The 19,828-nt window shown below is 33.0% G+C and overlaps 1 protein-coding gene across 1 annotated transcript in view; it reads right to left on the bottom strand.

Annotated features, from left to right (window-relative positions):
• LOC105553917 (glutamate receptor ionotropic, delta-2-like) overlaps nt 1-19,828 on the bottom strand; it is a gene marked incomplete at its 3' end in the record, with an annotated part of 1,194,618 nt that overhangs the window by 823,569 nt on the left and 351,221 nt on the right. The gene's annotated exons all lie outside the window — the stretch shown is intronic.

Below are 19,828 nucleotides of genomic sequence, written 5' to 3'. Positions count from 1 at the left end.
GGACTCGGGAAGGGGAACATCACACACCGGGGCCTATCATGGGGAGGGGGGAGGGGGGAAGGATTGCATTGGGAGTTATACCTGATGTAAATGACAAGTTGATGGGTGCTGACGAGTTGATGGGTGCAACACACCAGCATGGCACAAGTATACTTATGTAACAAACCTGCACGTTACGCACATGTACTCTAGAACTTAAAGTATAATAATAAAAAAAAAATTAAAAAATTTAAAAAGACAGTGTTCTACTCTGTTACTCAGTTTGGAGGGAATGACAGCTCATTGCAGCCTCGACTTTCCAGGCTCAAGCAATCCTCTTGCCTCAGCCTCCTGGGTAGCTGAGACTACAGGCATGTGCCACCATGCCTGGCTAATTTTTATTGTTTTTGTAGAGACAAGGTCATACTATGTTGCCCAGGCAGGCCTCAAACTCTTGGGCTCTAGCAGTCCTCCTGACTCATCCTCCCAAAATTCTGGGAATATTTATATGTGAGCCATCATGCTTGGTTATATTTGATTTTTAAGTAGAGATGGTGATGGTTAATTTTGTGTGTCAATTTGACTAGGCTAAGGGATGCCCAGGTGGCTGGTAAAACATTATTTCTGTCTGTGTATATATGGGAGTTTCTGGATAGATTAACATATGAATCAGTAGACCGAGTAAAGAAGATCTGCCCTCACAATGTGGGCAGGCTTCATCCAATTCATTGACAATGCAAATAGAACAAAAAGGCAGGGGGAAAAAAATTATCTGTCTCTTCTTGAGCTGGAAAACCCATCTTATTCTGCCCATAATAAACAGAGTGTTATCTGACCCACCACACCATAAATTTGTGCGTGCACTGCATCGTCAAATGGCAATGGTACATCTGTGATTGAGCCTGAGGAGGCCCTGAATGCACAAGTAAATACACGAAGAAGTGGTCCAAACAGCCATAGTCCCCACTCCTGTCACAATGCCTTCTTTTTCCCAGCCTGCACCTCTAGCCTCATGGGGAGTGTTCTGTGAAAGTTGACACAGAAAAAGAACTTGGGCCTGGTTTCCAGAGGGTTCTGCACAATATTCAGGCACAACCTGAAAGTGGACAGCTGCAATACTACAAGCCCTCTCTAGGACATATCTGAATGACAGTTGTAACAGGAAATCCTCTCAATGGGCAGAACTTCAGGCAGTGCACCTGTTTTGAATTTGCTTGGAAGGAAAAATGGCCAGATGTGTGATTACACAGCAATTCATGGGCTGTAGCCAATGATTTGGCAGGATATTCTGGGACTTGGAAGGAACACGACTGGAAAATTGGTGACAAAGAAATTTGGGGAAGAAGTATGTGGACTGACCTCTCAGAACGAAAAATAATATTATTTGGGTCCCTTGTGAATACTTATCAAAGGGTGACCTAGGTAGAGGAGAACTTTAATAATGAAGTGGATAGTATCACCTATTATGTAGATACCAGTCAGCCTCTTTCCCCAGGCACCCCTATCTCGTCATCCAATAGGTTTATGAACAAAGTGCCCGTGGAGTCAGGGATGGAAGTTATGCATGGTATGAGCAACATAGACTTCCATTCATCAAGACCAACCGTGCTATGACCACTGTTGTATTCCCAATCTGCCAGTAGCAGAGACCCACACTGAGCCCCTCATGTGGCACCATTCCCCAGGGTGATCATCCAGCTACCTGGTGGCAAGTTGATTACATCGGACTGTTTCCATCATGGAAGGGGCAGTGTTTTATCTTTATTGCAATAGACACTTATTCTGGATACAGGTTTTCCTTTACTGTGTACAATGCTTCTGCCAAAACTGCCATCTATGCACTTACAGAATTCCTTGATTGCTGTTATGATACTCTACACAGCATTGTTTCTGATCAAGGAACCACTTTGACAGACAAATAAATGCAGTCATGGGCCTATGCTCTTGGAACGCACTGGTACAACTAAGTTTCCCATCAATCTGAGGCAGCTGCCTTGACAGAGTGAAATGACCTTTTTAAGACTCAAGTTCCAATTACAGCAAGGTAATAATACCTTGTGGGGTTGGGTCAGGGTCCTACAGAAGACTGTATAGGCTCTGAATCAGCATCCACTATGTGGTTCTGTTTCTCTGATAGCCAGGATTTATGGGTCCAGGAACCAAGCAAAAAGAAATGGGAGTGGTACTGCTCACCATTAACCTCTAGTGACTCACTATCTACATTTGTGCTTCCTGTTTCTATAACTTTGTACTATGCTGGCCTAGAGGTCTCAGCTCCAGCAAGAGCAGTGCTTCCACCAAGAGACATAATGATAATTCCACTGAACTGGGAGTCAAGGCTGCCAGATACCTTGGACTTCTCATGTCTCTGAACCAACAGACAAAGAAGGGAGTTATTGTGCTTGCTAGGGCGATTAATCCTTATTACCAAAGTGAAATTGGACTAATATTCCTCAATGTAGATACGGATGAATATGTCTGGAATACAGAAGATATCTTAGGACAGCTTTTAGTAATATCATGCCCTGGGATTAAGGTGATTGAAAACTACAACAATCCAAACTAAGCCCAAATACCAACAGCTCAAGCTATTCAGATATGAAGTTTTGGGTCACCCTACCAAATAAAGAACCATGACCAGTTGAAGTGATTGCTGAAGGCAAACGGAATATAAAATGGGTAGTAGAAGAAGGTAGTTATAAATACCAGGTATAAGCGAATGACTTGCTAAAGTAATAAGAACTGCCAGTATCATGAACATTTCTTCCTTATTTTGTTATAAATATGTTGGTAAGCATATATATATACACGCATATATATATGCATATATACACACACACATATATATATGCATATATACACACACACATATATATATAGCAAATCTATTGTTTTTCCCCTCTCCTATTATGAAATATGTTATTGACTTCATATTAATACATACAGTCCCAAGCTTATGATGGTTCAACTTATGATTTTTCAAATGTACAATGGTATGAAAGTGATATGCGTTCAATATGTTCCTCAAGTTATGATGGAGTTATGTCTGATAAACCCATTGTAAGTTGAAAATACTGTTAATTCTTTGACTTAATAATATTTATAACTTACGATGAGTTTATAGAGATACAAGACCACTAGTTGAAGAGCATCTCTATTTAGTTATTGTGAATTTTACATCCTAGTTTCTAAGTTATGAGATATCAAGAGTAAAAATTACTCTAGGATTTTACCTCCACTTCTGAGGAAAGAATTAGTTCCATTTTGGTTGCAGGCAGGATAGTTGTATAATGTTAAGTAGAATTATGACCTTGTTATTGTCTTTATCTGGTTATTAAGTATGGTTCAAGGAAATACCTATGGGAACTCAGTGATGGACTTGAGATGGTTAATTTTATATGTCAACCTGACTGGGCCAAGCAATGCCCAGATAGCTAATAAAACATTACTTGTAGGTGTGTCTGTGAGAATGTTTCTGGAAGAGATTAATATAGGAATCAGTAGGTGGGGTAAAGATCTGCCCTCACCAATGTGAGTGGGCATCTTGCAATCAGTTGAGGGTCTGAAAAGAACAAAAAAGGCCGAAGAAGGGCAAATTCTATCATTTATCCTGGTATTAGACATCAGAGCTCATGGTTCTTGGGCCTTCAGACTCAAGCTTGGAATGACAACATTGCCTCATCTGGTTCTCAAGCCTTCAAACTTTGAATTTCACCACCAGCTTTCTTGGATTTACAGTTTGTAGATGGTAAACTGGTGGGAATTCTCTACCTCCATACTCAGATCACAAATTTTCATAATCTTTCTCTCTCTCCCCTTACCTCTTACTTATATATACACACGTATATGTGTATATATATCATATATATGTGTATATATATACACGTATACGTGTGTATATTTTATATATACTATATATATTATATATATATAACCACTTTACTAAAAGGTAAATATAGTAACTACTCAACTACAAAGTACAGCTGCTACTTACTACTTAACTACAAGTGTACCTTACAGATTTTAATCTAGAAATAGACGGGTATTTCACAACTCTGAGGTTAGATCTCCAGGTTTCTGACCACCTCCTGGTGGTGAGTCTTCTCTTACCTTCATAATATGTCCTTTATATTCATATCTGAGTGTTTCCGTCTTCCAACATTTTCAAATCTACTTATGCTTTTCCCACTACTGCTTCTCATGGGTCTCCTGAAAACTCTGTTCCATTAAAACCAGAAGTTATACCAAATATTTCGTTTATTGAATCACTACAATCATAACTGACTTTTGCCTTAGTTAACATTGGAATTTCAAGGAGGGGGTACCTCAGATGCATAAAAATACTACCTCCTCTGTGACTCTATAACTCTTTAAATTGGAAGTTGCCAAATGTCCCTAAGACCCTCAAGGAAATCAACATTAGATGCTTCTACACAAGGATACCCAACCCCATCTCTGCTTTTATACCAATACTGTTCCCCCCCAGTATCAAAACATGTCTTTTAATGCAACTACAATTCTATCTATCTGCATTTGTTATCATCATCAAATGCAATATGCATTCATTGAGGAGTACAGCATATGGAGGAGTTTCCATGTAGAAGCAACTGGTGGAAACGCCCAGTACGCAACATTTTTGTGTTCTACGTTTTTACAAAAATAGCACTGCCTTACAGATCTATGAAGTACTCAAATATAATTACAGTTTATTCCATTCTTGTTGTCAAACCCTGGTCCTTACCAGGGCTCAGGGCACCACTATCTACGGTTAGTTATTGCATTGTAGAACTAGAATGGAAATACAGATTTGCTCTATCATATCAAGCTAGCAGGCTCAAACTTCAGACATGAAATCTCATAAAGGATCTCCCATCTTATTTCTTCAGTCCATAATCAATATGTGTAATGTTAAATGATGACTCTCAATGTAAACTCTTCAAATTTCTGCCATTCTGTGATCTCTCCTAATATATTATTCTTTATTCTCCATCAGTCCTGTGGACTGTGCTCTGTTCCAACCAAGTGAATCTAGCCCATGGCCTGCAATTTCCAATAATTTTCCCATTTATAAATATATCTATTATTCTATATCATCTACATTATAACTATTTTTTAGCCATCTATTTTTTGAAAGACAGAATACTCCTTTAAGACATATTTGGGTCTGCAGCATTTAGCAAAGCCTCTGACTGATACTTGATACTCAATGCCTGTTGAATAACTTATTTAATAAATCACATTTATGACCTCAGCACACTGAGGTTTGCTGATATAAATAGAAATCTTGCAATAACACACAACACTGGGTTCATCAGTTTCATTTGTGTTAATTAAACATAGCTAATGAACTAATATTTATTAACATCAAGGCAATTTTCATTGCCAGATCAGTGAACAGTTTGTAAAGACAAAAAAATCATAAGGCTTCACCATAGAATCTGTGGGGGAAAGAGGAATCAAACTTTTAATAAATATGTTTTACCCACACACCAAATACACTATTATTCTTTTAACAGAGAGCTAGAACCATACTGTGTAGTAAGTAAATAAACTGTTTTCATCCCCAGTTGGCCTTTTGTGTCTCTAAACAGTTATTTGGTTAGTGATACCAAGAGAATGCTTTGTAAAAACACATACATGAAAATGAGGCAAATAGTAAGAAGTCAGACTGCAAAGGAAATATAAGAGCAAAAACTTTCAAAATAATGTTCTTTGTCATACATCTCTACATGGCAAAGAATTAAGTTTACTGCAGTCAAATTCTCTTCCACTCAATGACAAAATTATGTAACATAGGATATACAAGTGAATCTTACCCAACAATAGGACAATGGATAGGGCAATGACAGGATTGTAACGGGGAGATATTCACTATAACTCAGAAATCACCAACTCATCCAGCAGCAGAATGTTAATTCTTAGACTTAGTGAAGTTTTAAGACAAAACATACAGTTCCTCTCTGAATGTTTGTTCCATTTATTTCCTACATTTAATATCACTTCTACTCTAGCCCCAGTGGTATCATACAAGCTTATGAAATATATTAAATTCAACTTGTTCAATTGTAGACTTGTAAACACTGAAATAATTTCCACATATTCTATATCAGCTAGTTCTACACATAAATGATAACTGTCTCTAAAGAAATAATGAATAATGAAATATATTTATATTTATGTCTCTGACAATATATATTTTATTTTAAAAATCAATTTGAGAACTTAATTTTTATCTTTGTATTCATGCATCATCGTTTCTTAATATGGAATAAATGTGAACTGATATAGTAAATGAATCAAATGCAATAATCAAATGGGAACTGAAGTTTTAACTCTAAATAATACTAAAATGGTTGTGGTATACTTTTACAACTCATTTCAAGCAATGCTCTTGCTTTACTGGGCAAACTTACCCTTTATCAACCACTTTGTTTAACCATTGCAATTTATGTACAGTCTTATTACTCGTAACATAGCATTTTTATTATTTTTAAATTTTCTACCCAGACAGAATGTAACTTCAGTGAAGAGAGAAACTGTGCTACATTATTTCTTTCAACCCCCAGCATTAATAGCCGTGCTCAACACATGCTAAGTGCTTAATAAATATATGATGTTTATTAAATTAAACTACTTCTAATATGTGTCCCATTGTGAAATAATGTGGAGAGGTGACAAAATATTCCAAGAAATGTAACAACTTTTACATAAGATACTGAGACCAATAGTATAATAAAAGAGAGGCGGCTCACACTGCTGAAAACTTTTGGTGACTTACAGTGTTTGGGGATGCACCCATATGCACAGCAATAATTACTCACCTCATTTTTTAAAATGTATTCAAAATTAAATCAAATCCATAAATATTTATAGCTCTTTATCTAAGATAAAGACACTAAATTAGACATTGCTTCAACTTTTATTGCCGGTACTATTGAATCAAGGCATTGAATGCTACACATATCAAAAAGAATTTTGTTGTCATTATACAAGGTAAGACTTGAATATTTCACCAAAAATTTCAGGATTAAAAAATGTCCCCGGTGCATGAAAATTCATTTTATGAAATTATTCTTAACAGGGTACAAAGTAAAGGGGATCTGTTAACTTCCTAAATCTGTATAAGAAAATGAGAATACTACCTTCCAAATCAAACACATAATACAAGAGAATTTTCACATAAGTGAAACTAGGCCATTCTGTTTAATTCAGACAATCTAACTTCTATTTCTAGATAAAGAGCATGTCAAATTATTGGCTCCAGAGTGAAACTGGGTTCAGATATACATGTTAAATTTGTTAAGCATAATGAATTTCCAAACTTGTTTATGGTTATGAACGTAACCTATTTGTTTAAGAAAATAAGATTTCTTTTTATATTCCTCTTAGTCACATTTTTCTCTTAAAGTTCAATCAATAAGGAAAACTTTATAACATATAAAGTGATCTAAAATTGTTGGTATGCTACAGAAATTCTTAGGAAGCTGTTCTGCAGAAAATATGTATTTTATCTTTAATGTCACTTTACCTAAACAATGAGAAGCCATTATAGAGCCACAGTTTTATAAATGCTTGTAAAGAGTGGCTTTATAGTTTCCTTATTTAAAACAAACAAAAAAACAAAACCCTAAATCAAGCCGTGATTATTTTGCAACAATTCATTGTTCTATCGTTGGATAAGGTTTACTTGTATATCTAATTAGACTAATGTTCATACTGTATCATTTATTGGTTTGAATTTTTTATTGTTTTATCTTTGTTCAAAAAACACAATTTTCTTAGGTCCCCTTACAAAAAAATTCTTACAATAGTAATAGTAAAGCAATTATATAATTTTACCACGTGATTGGCACCATTCCAAACACTTTACAAATGTTAACATTAATTTAATCTGCATAACCCTATCAGCAGACACTATCATGGTTTTATCTTACAGATAAGCAAGGAGATACACAAGGAGATAAAGTAAGTTATACAGGATCACACCATTATTAAATGCTTCTGAATCCCTCTTTTATGTATTGGGAAACACTGCCTCTCAGTCCCACTCTAATCGATTATTGTAGATTTGTTGTGGCTATTTAGCTTTTTAGGAAACAAGTTGCACTGCTACTATCAAAATTACAAAAATGTTGGATACTTCCCAAAATGTCTAAACCCAAGTAAAACACCTGATATATGATAAAGGTTTGAGGAAAAAGTAAAAAAAAAAAAAAAAAAAAAAAAAAAAAAAAAAAAAAAAAAATCAAAGACTATGATTGTATAAGTTTGTTGATTATTAACAGCATTTACTAATTCAGGAGTGATAACTGATAAATGAAAACATAAATAGAATATGAAATAGTTTCACTAAATGGGTGCAATTTTAAAATTCCCTCAAGGATACTTATGCTGATGAAGATACTGAATAGACACCATGAAAATAGTTTTTGCCTCAATAACCTGTTTTACATTTGTTTACATTTTAATAGTCATAATAAAAAATCAAAAGGATTCAACTGTTAACCCCAGCAGTCACTATAGATAAACATTAAATCAGGATGGGTTATAAATCTACATTTAAAAGCTAAGGCTATAAAAGCTAAAACTATAGCATTTCTAGATGAAAACATAAATCTTCATGATTTCAGAGTGAACAAGTTTTTTTAGTCAAGATTTAAGTGTTAAGAACAATACAAGAAAAATATTAATAGGTTAAAATTTAACAGTATTAGAAACTACTGCTCAGTAGAGACAGGTTAAGAATGTAATATATTTGACAACACGCAAACTGAACAAAGAAATTATATCTAGAATATAGTTTTGAAAATACCCACATATTATTACAAGAGAGAGAAAATAACTCAATTTTGAGTTGATGGGTGCAGCATACCAACATGGCACATGTATACATATGTAACAAACCTGCACGTTGTGCACATGTACCCTAGAACTTAAAGTATAATAATAATAATAATAAATTGGGCTAAAGACTTTAACAGGCACTTTATAAAAGAAGATAGCTGAGCGGCATATAATAAGAAAATACCTCCAGGTCATATTATTAATTATAGGTGAACTAAGTTAAAACTTCAATGAGATAGCCCACCCATCCAAATGTTCCATTACAAAGACAAAACAAGTGATGTCAAGAGTGTAGTACGATGGGAACTCTCATACAAAACCGGTAGGAGTTTAAAACAGTGCAATCACGATGGAAAGTTCTTTTTCAGTTGTTATCCTATGACCCACCAATTCTACTCCTAGGACATTTGACTGCAAGAAAAGTGAATGTGTTTTTCATACAAGAGGACTTCTCTGAAGATATTTGCAGCAGCTTATTCATAAGAGCGCAAGATAAAAAATCCCATCAATGTTCATCAACAGGAGACAGGAAAAACAACCTGTGATCTAATTCTTACAGGGAAATACTTTGATGAAAAAATACTATCAATACTTTTGAAAACATGGATAAGTCTCAAAAGCTTGAGGGAAGAAAGAAGTCAGATGCAAAAGAGTACATGTCAAGTTAAGGAGCAGTCTGTGGTGATAAAAATCACAGTGGTCGCTCATGGAGGTAGCAGGTAGGGAGATGGGGGCTTGTCTGGATAGGAGCATGAAGAAACTTTGTGGAGTAATAGAAATCTATATCCTGATCTGGATATTACTTACTCAGGTACATAGATGTATCACAGTTAATAGGACTATATATTTAATGCTTATGCTCAATATGTAAAGTATATATGAATAAAGTACTGTTAAGAAAAATGAGAGACAAATCAGTTCTCCCTACAACATAATTGTATAAAAAATGAAACCAAAACAAAGTCAATTAAATTTGGCCATCTTTCATTTCTTGAATACAACTACAAATAAATAGGTAATATAGGGAGAAAAGGGGAACATGTTAAACACCATTGTAGTGATGTAATCAAACTGAAACATACTGTAGAAAACTACAAAAAACAAAACAAAACAAAACAGAAAACTATTCAGTTTCAGTAATAAATACATTCCAAGGAAAAAGAAAAGACACACATGGAATTAAGCCTATCAACTTGTAACAATATGAAAATTTTATTTGGATCCTTTTAAAACAAATGCTTCAAATTTAATACATATTTTACAAAATATAGAACTTACAGGAAGATTGAAAGTTTAAATACTAATGGAATATTTGAATATACTAGAATATTTTCGTTTTTTTAAGTTTGAGATATAATTGCAATTATGTTTATGTTAGAAGCTAGATCTAAAATATTTATAAAAATATGTGTTAAAAATATTCCTTAATAAAAGTGAGGTTTCCATCAAAATGTTTGGATGACAGTTGTTCTATAATGAGAAAAGAAGTAGAGATAAAGGGAAATTATGTAACATATCTATTGCACATAAATCATAAATATTTTACTATGTAAAATTTGATGTAGTGTTTTGACTTATATGAATATAAACATTTATTTGCCTTCTAATAAATTTGAGAAAGGTTATTTGAACTATAGAAATCCTATATTAAGGATGATCTTGCAAAAAGAGTAAACATTTTTTTCCAGTATCCGTAAGTATTTGATGTATTCTTAATTTAAAAAATCAATTTCAAAATGACAAACAGGAAATAAAACCTTTTAAAGATGTTGAAGGCTTGTGGTAATTTGCTCATATGACAAGGAACACAAGTCTAGCTACTCACCAAACAAAAAGCTGAACGATTAACATAAAAATGTATGACATCTATAAAAGTTAATAGCCATAACATCAAAAGCTGGCAAATATAAGAGCTGAATAAAAATGAGAGTTTCTGCCTGACAACTATTTATTTCACAATGCAGAAACAATTTATTGAGAGGCTTTGAGGTTTTGTCCCAAATTCTTCATCTTATTTATTTTAGTGAGACTTAATTTATTACTTTGGAGAAGCATACTGATCTCAAATATGAAAATTAATTGAAATACATATACATAAAGCTATACATAAAATACATTTTATTTACTTACTTACATGTTGTATCCATTTAATAATATATATTTTATTTCCTTAATTTTATGTTGTATCCATTTACATCATGGCTACAATTCTTATAGAATGTTAAATCCCTTTCTTCAATGAAAAAGGCGCTAGAAAGTATCAAGCGTTGTTGCAGGTTATTCTGCCAACGCTACCCTTTTTTATAAGCAACAAAATCTATTATTTTTTAATCATGTCATTCAAGATCTAGTTCTAGATTTTTGTCTCTCAGGATAACTAATCTCTACTTGCAATGTAAACATAATCTTAATAAAGCATTCATAAGACAATGAGTTAAATAAATGTATGTATAGTAATTTACTAATATAGATATTCTAATGTGTTCCTTGAGAAAATTACTCTTTGCATTTGAAAAAGACAATTCTCATTAGATTGAATTTCTCATCAGATGAAGAGCTCAAATTTGCTCATTTTTCACCAAATGTAAAATATCTTCTGAAATCAAGGCATGTATGACAGTTAAACAATCAATTTTTTTTTTTTTTTAAATTTGGGCCAGGTACAGTGGCCCATACCAGTAATTTCTAGCACTTTGGGAAGCCAAGGTACGAGGATCATTGAGGCCAGGGGTTTGAGAACAACCTGGGCAATATAAGGAGACCCAGTCTCTAGAAATTTTTTATTTAATTAGCTGGTTAACTGTATTCTTAGAGATTTCATTTTTTGTGGCTATTGTAAACAAGATCATGTTCTTGATTTTACTCTCAGTCTAAATGTTATTGGTATGTAAAAATGCTACTGATTTTCCATATATTTATTTTATACTCTGAAGTTGTTTATAAGTTCTAGCAGCCTTTTGGCAGAGTCTTTGGGTGTTTTCTAACTATGGAATCATACAGAAGAGAGATTGTTTGACTTATTATTTTTCTGTTTGGATCCCTTTATTTCCTTCTCTTGCCTGATTGCTCTGGCTAAGACTTCCAGTACTATGTTGAAAGATCTCTCTACAATAAGAACTACAAAACACTGGAGAAAGAAATCAGAGATAACAAAAATACACAGAAAAACATTCCATGTTCATGGATTAGAAGAATCAATATCATTAAAATGGCCATAGTGCCCAAAGTAATGTACATATTCAATGTTATACCTATCAAACTACCAATGTCATTCTTCACAGAATTAAAAAAATAAAACTATCCTAAAATTCACATGGAACCAAAAAAGAGCACAAATAACCAAAACAATCCCAAGCAAGAAGAATAAAGCTAGACACATCACATTACTCAACATCACACTATGCTATAAGGTTACAGTAACCAAATAGCATGGTATTGGTCCAAAAACAAACAGATGAATAGATCAGAATAAGAAACTCAGGAATAAAGCCACACACCCTATAACCATCTGATCTTCAACAAGGCTGAGATAAACAAGCATGCAGAAGAATGAAAGTGGACCCTTAAATTTTACCATATACAAAAATTAACTAAATGTAGGTTAAAGATTTAAGTGGAAGACCTCACACTATAAAAACCCTAGAAGAAAACCTAGGAAAAATCCTTATCAACATTGGCCTTGAAAAAGAATTTTTGGCCAAATTCCCAAAAGCAATCTCAACAAAAACAAAAATTGACAAATGGGACCTAAACTAAAGAGCTTCTGAATTAAAGGGAAAAAACAAACAAACAAACAAACAAAAAAACTATAAACAGAGTTAACAGACAACCTACAGAACAAGAGAACATGTTTGCAAACTATGCATCTGAAAAAGGTCTGATATCCAGAATCAATAAATAACTCAAGTCAACATGCAAAACACAGATAACTCCATTAAAAATGGGAAAACAACATAAACACTTTTCAAAAGAAGACATACAAGTAGCCCACAAATATATGAAAAAATGCTTATCTGCATGAATTAGAGAAATGCAAATCAAAACCACAATGAGATACCATCTCACACCAGTCAGAATGGCTATTACTAAGTAAAATGTAACAGATGTTGATGAGGGTATGGAGAAAACTGAATGCTTATGCACTGTTGGTGGGAATGTATATTAGTTCAGACACTGTAGATAGCAAGTTGGAGATTTCTCAAAGAACTTAAACAGAGCTACCATTCTACCTAGCATTCCCATTACTAGGCATATACTCAAAGGAAAGCAGATCCTTATACAAAAAGACACATTCACTCAAATGTTCATTGTCATAGCAATGAATATGAAACATTACAAGAGCAAAGATATGAAATCAACCTAGGTGCCCGTCAATGGTAGATTGGATAAAGAAAATGTGGTCCATATACAACATCTAATACCACATAGTCATAAAAGAATGAAATAATGTCATTTGCGGCAAACTAGATGGAACTGGGGTTCGTCATTCCAAAGTAAATTAATGAAGGAACAGAAAACCAAATACTGCATGTTCTCATTTATAAGTGGAAGGAAAACACTGAACATACATAGACCTAAGAATAGGAATAGACACTGAAGACTACTGGAGGAGGACGGGGAGGGGCGTGCATTGTAAAGCTACCTATTGGGTACTACACTCACTACCGGGGTGCAATATACCCATGTAAACTTGCACATGTACCCCCTGTATTGAACATAAAAGTTGACATTTTTTTAAAAAGAAAAAAAAAACTATTCTTTTAGGATGTTTCAAACATATATAATTATTAACTATGCTACATCATCATGTTGTGCATTTTATTTCCAGAACTTACTCATTTTATACCTGCAAATTTTGTACCCTTTGATCAATATCTCCCCCTTCTCATCACCCACCTCCTGAATTCTGACGATTTCTTTTTCACAATTTTTATATTTAAATATATAAAGTCTATTTCTTAAGAAAAAAGGTTATTAGCCAGGCGCGGTGGCATGTATGTGCCCATAGTCCCAGAGACATAGAGGATTGCTTGAGCCCAGGATTTCCAGGCTTCAGTGAGCCATGACTGAGCCATTGAAAAAGTGAAAGATCCTGTCCTTAAAAAAAACAAATAAAGTAACAAAAAGGAGCAATGTTCCTTTTAAGATGAAATGTTCATAATATAAAATATTATATATTTAGGACATCTATATGTTTAGTAAAAAATAAAATGTCATTAAAATTGAGAGCTTCAGGTACATATCCTCCATACCAGGCGGCACTGGCTTCACATCTCTTGATCCACCAAACAAACTTCTGGGAATAAATGTGTCACAGAAAAAAAAAAAAAAGAGCACAAAATTAGATCAGGTAACACATTTCCAGCTATGAAATATTTGATAAGGTTTTTCTTTCCTTCCTCTCTTGTCATCCTTACTCTTTCTTCCTTCTTTTCTTCCTCTTCCTTCCTGCCTTTCTTCCTATCACTAGATACATATACACCTTATATGAAAACATATAACTTAATAGTATTTATAACATTCTAATTTAAGAATATTTATTAAAGTTATTCACAAATATAAAGTGTATCATTTAATATGTAAATATTTAAGGAAAATATTGGAAGAATATACTTTGATATTTTGTTTTATATGAGAATTACAAGTTTAAGTGCTTGCAATAACCTGGTAGAGGTCATATTGTCTAAACCCTCATTTTATATACATTATGGGACTTAGATTCAAAAAGGCTAGGATGGAAACATTCTTAAATCTTTTTATTCTCAAAAGAGTACTTGTTGCGTTTCATTCTTACTTCTTCCATATTTTATTTTCAGTTGTCTTTTTTATCCCTAGCTGCCAAACTTAATTACCTAATTAACAGAATTTATTTTCTTCCATTCTGTAATCTAAGCAGAGATCCTTTCTCTTTAGTCATATCCTGGACTTTGGCTGTTAATTGTTTCCAAACTAGATCTATAGTGTTATATTTCTGTTTGACCTATGATTTTATGTTAATTTTTCATGCGTTCTAACATTATCATTTAATAGTTTGCTCAGTGGAACATTTCTTTGGTAGAATATTGATAGATACATCTAAAAATGATTCAATTAAAAATAGTAGCCTTATGTTTGAAGTAAATGTATAAGGTTCTTTAAAACAGGAATTCTTAGAGCTTTTTATATAATATTAAATCTCTATGAAGGTGGCATACCACATGTGACTCTTTCTTTCTTTTCTATCATGTATCTCTCTCAACCAACTCCTTTAGCTTTTAATATGTGATATACTGTTCTGATAGCTCATTTTGTGTACCACGGTATTAAAAGAAAAACAATATTCTAAAAGTAGCTGCTTTTATTTGAGGATTACACACATTATGCACTTAAATATATGTGTTTTATATTACATATGCCGTTGCCAGATACTTTGCAAAATGTCTATCTCTAAGTGTTTTATGCCATGTCAGCAGAAGTGTCTGTATTAGAAATCATAAGATTCAAGAAGGCCTCAATTTTATATAATACATATATGAACATGGCTTTAATAGTTAAATGCCAGATATTTATATAATAATTATTGCAAAAACTATTATCAGATACTGTTCCAAGTGCTTTATATATGTAATCTCATTTTATTTCATATTTTGTTAGAGGGATATTCTATTTAAAATTTTATTTGTATAACTTTATAAGGTACAAGTGTAATTTTGTTACATTACATAGTGGTGAAGTCAGGGCTTTTAGTGTACATATTACCGCAATAATCCACATCGTATCCATGAAGTAATTTCTCATCATTCAGACCCCCCTCATGCCCCCATTTCATTTTATAACATCTTTATGTGATAGTTGTTATCACAACTCTATGTGATTATCTCCACTTTGTATAGGAGAAAACAAAGCTTCACAGATACTAAACTGCTTATTCAAAACCTCTCAGGTTACAAGTGGCAGAACAAAACTTGAAGCTAGATCTTTTTAAGTGTAAGGTTTATAGCATTTTTTCATTAGGCTCTTTCAATGCCCTATGAGAAAATCAGTTCCCTAAGCAAGAACATAGAAATATTAAACTAAGCCAATTAATCTTCATTTGTTTTTAATACTAACTATAGCAAATACTAGATATATGAGATCTAATATATCTTTTAGACATACATAAGATCTATATATAAGATAAAAATTAAGATATTAAGAGAAATCTTAAATATGTTCTTTGAAAAGCAATAACTCTATCCATATTTTAGATATGCTATTTTGGTTAGGCAATGGAAATATAAATAGATTCCACTTTTAAAGTATAACAAATAAAGTCTCTCTAGAGAGCACCAATTATTGACACATTGTAAAGATAAGTGATTTCGAAACAATTATGTGAGTTTCATTACCGTCTGGTTTACAAATTGAAAATACAATTACAAAATAATACTGAAGCATGGAAAGTGAAATAAATTATGCATACTTTTCAAATATGACTGCAAATTTCCTTATAAGGATACTAAGCAAATTTAATGATAAAGTTATATTTGAAAATCAAAAAATTATTTTGTAAGAAACATCCTATTTATAAAAACTGAACAAATAGAATAAAAACTATCATATGAAATATTGACAATTTGGATGTTGGATGTTTCAAAGACAAATATTAAACTTTCTTGAGTACAAAAATAACAAATATCCCTTTCAATAGATTTTAAATTTCATTAATCTTTTATTTACAAGAGTTCTCATCTGTTTTTCCTTATATCACATATTTCAATTAATTTTTATTAGTTAGTAATGTCTATTCTGAGTTTCCTAAATTGCAAATTTGCGTTCACATGTTTCTAACAACTTTTATTCCCCACATTACCCTAGCTGGAATAGATTGATAATACTACCAGATACTGTTCTCTTTTGAAAACATGGACTCTTGTCCATGACAAATAATTGTAACATATATTAGTAAGGAAAAAAGTCTGAACTAGCATCATTATACAATTCTTTCTACTAACGTTAGAATAAAAGCTGCTGTCACAGTTGGAAGCCAGCTGGAGGGCTAATTTCCCTCCAAAGAACAAGCAAATAAGTTCAATGATTAAGGTTTTAAAAGTGTATGGGAATTCAATATCCTTGCTCTCTCTACCTGGTTTTCTTTAGTCACTAATCCGTAATCCATTAAGACTTAAGAGATCCAACTGAATTAATCTTATTAGAAATTCACATTCCTTTAAACTCATATTTCACCAAAAAAATGTTCTCAGATACAAGTTATATGGCCCTTTATAAGGACATGAATATATTCACAATACAACTCCGAGTATTTAATTTAAAAAGTTAAGTAAGTAGAAGACCAAGCATTGTGTTTCATTATGCCAAAAATATACGTTGTTCTATTTTGAGCTAACAAGCCACACTTTTAGTTAACTTATTCTATATACTGCTTATAACTTATTCCCATCATGCCTTTAATTTATGTGATTAACCCTGTTAACACAGTCACAGCATGCTTCTTAGATGAAAATGATATTTTAAAGGCTACTAAAAAGTAGCAAATGTAAATTAAAAAATAATCTCCATAGTTACATTTTATTGTAGATGTCTTCTTAAGTCAAATATTTTGAAAGGCAGTTATTCAAAAACATTATATGAGAATAAACTAAAGGCAATCATTCCTTATTTGTGTAATATTAAAGAATTATTTTGAAAAATCACATTATATTTAAATCTACCTGAAATTTGAATAAATGTAATGTAATTTTAATAAGAAATAAAAAATATTAGACTGGTTATTTTGATTAGGGCATTTTTCAGAAAATACGTTTGACAACTGAGAAATAAAGTTTGAACTTAGGCTTATAAACTACCAAATTTCCCTTACTCTTACAAATAAAATTTTAAAAAAATCTAAGAAGTGATAAGAAAGCAGATTGCAAAAGAAGTGAAAAGTAAGCACAGTCAGGTTATATTCAGGCTTGGCTTGTTCAATTGTGATGTGTGAAGTCAAATTTGCACCTGTCCTGGGATCTGTGTGTGTTGGCAGGGGACGCTGGGACCCGAGTTCACACACTTTACAGAGCTGCATTATCAACCAATAATGCAACCTTTGACGCGTCACCATTTCACAGTATGCTGAAGTCTGATGAAATGGAAACCACTAGAATGTACAACTGAATAATTTACAGGACTCAAAGGCCAAAGTCTTTCTCTTTCCCACACTGTCCCTTACCACCATGTGACTGTGAAATATATCACCGAGTGATGGATGGCTAGAGGGAGAACAAAGGATTGTGAGCAAAATGATTGGAACTTTTTATTTTTGATTTCACATGATCCTTAACAAAAAAACATATGTACTCAGTTGGTCTCAATAAAATATCTGAGAATATTTTTTTTCCTGAACATCCTCTAACTTTTAACTTATTGATAATGCACACGTTTTTAGAGGCAGTTATGTTCTTTTGCAGAGAAGCCAAAAAGGCTTCTATACTATGTCACCCTGCGACAGTGGAATGAACAGAGGAGTCCTCAGAGTGCTGCCTTGGAACCCTGCCACTGCGTGATGGCAGCTGGTGATTAATAATCTTCAACGAAGTAGTAATTCAAACAGGACTAGGCAGGCCCACCAACTCTAGGGTTCTAACAGTAAAAATCAGTATCAACTAATTTTCAATAGCCCTTAAAATTTGCAGTCATCCCACAATCAGTTGTTTGTATAATATGTGACAAAAGATATATGCAAGACAGGCAGCATGTCCAATTTATGATTTATCAGGCACCAATTTTTAACATAATTGTACAAGCATGGATTCATTCTTATCAACCCATTTTTTTTTTTTCCAGAAAACAGAAGGGGCTCATCACTTACTCTACTATGATGTACTCAAAAAGTTCTTATGCAAATATAGTATTGTTAAATGGATATTTACATGACAAAACCAGATGCAGTAAACTATAGTAAATAAAATGATTTTTCTAAGGATTAATTGGTAGCAATATGGTGTACTCGAAATCACTGAAATACTGAAGATCATTTTCAATCACTAAAAATGTATTTCAAAAATGTTAGCTGTATTGAAATGTTCCATAATAAAAATTAGCTTAAAATTGTATATATTTTTGTAAGGATTTTTACACTGGAGATTATTTAAAAGTTTGCAATGTATTTTCTTTCCTAAAGGTATACAGTGAATTGTACAAGAATTTGAAAAAATTCTATAATGTCCCATAGCTCAATTAAAATACAAACAACCCAAATTAAAATCCCAAACTTCAAATATTTAAGGAAAAAAAAAAAAACCTTTCTGAATATCATCTAAAATCATAAGAAACTTATGAGAAATAACAAACAGATGTTCCTATACTTAAATTTGATTAAGAAACCATAAGGAAATACAACCTCAGCAGAGAAGATATAGCAAATATATCTAAGTTACAAATATCGGGAGTCTAAGGGCAACTGAGAGCTTATCTTTAGTCTCAAGGATACACATAAACAAACTGGACTGTCTTCCTTTAGCCATCACAATTTAAAAACAACAGCCCAAAATCAACCTCAAAGTGCTGCTTGCTCAAAGGTCCTGCTTACTTTGAGGCAGTAGATACAAAGTACTTTTGTGTCTGCGGATTTTTACCACTGTTTTTTATGTCTGGAAACTTTGGCTCGGATACCAACCAAACATTGTAGTTCAAGACAATTAAGTATTCTCACCCAGAACCCTATTTCTCTACATCACAAAATCACCATGCACTTGGCATTCCTGGCAGCGTTTGGCACAGTGACTGTGGGTCAGAACTGAGAAGATCTGGCAACGCAGTTTGGGGAAAGCTTCTTTATTGCAGCTGCCAACACTTCTGTCTGACCCAGTGAATCAACTTAAATCTCTCAATTTCTCTCGGTCTCTATCTCTCTGATTCTCTCCTCTCTCTCTCTCTCTCTCTCTCTCTCTCTCTGCAAAGAACTCATGTGAATTAAAATTCAATTTTAGATACTACACTGAAATACAACATCAGTGACTTTTCAGTATGGCCTGTAATGTCTTAAAAA

The sequence above is a fragment of the Mandrillus leucophaeus genome, unplaced genomic scaffold, assembly GCF_000951045.1.
Source record: "Mandrillus leucophaeus isolate KB7577 unplaced genomic scaffold, Mleu.le_1.0 Scaffold617, whole genome shotgun sequence".
Lineage (NCBI taxonomy): Eukaryota > Metazoa > Chordata > Mammalia > Primates > Cercopithecidae > Mandrillus > Mandrillus leucophaeus.
The sequence above is the reverse complement of the archived record's forward strand: the minus strand, read 5'-3'. Positions and strand labels throughout refer to the sequence as shown.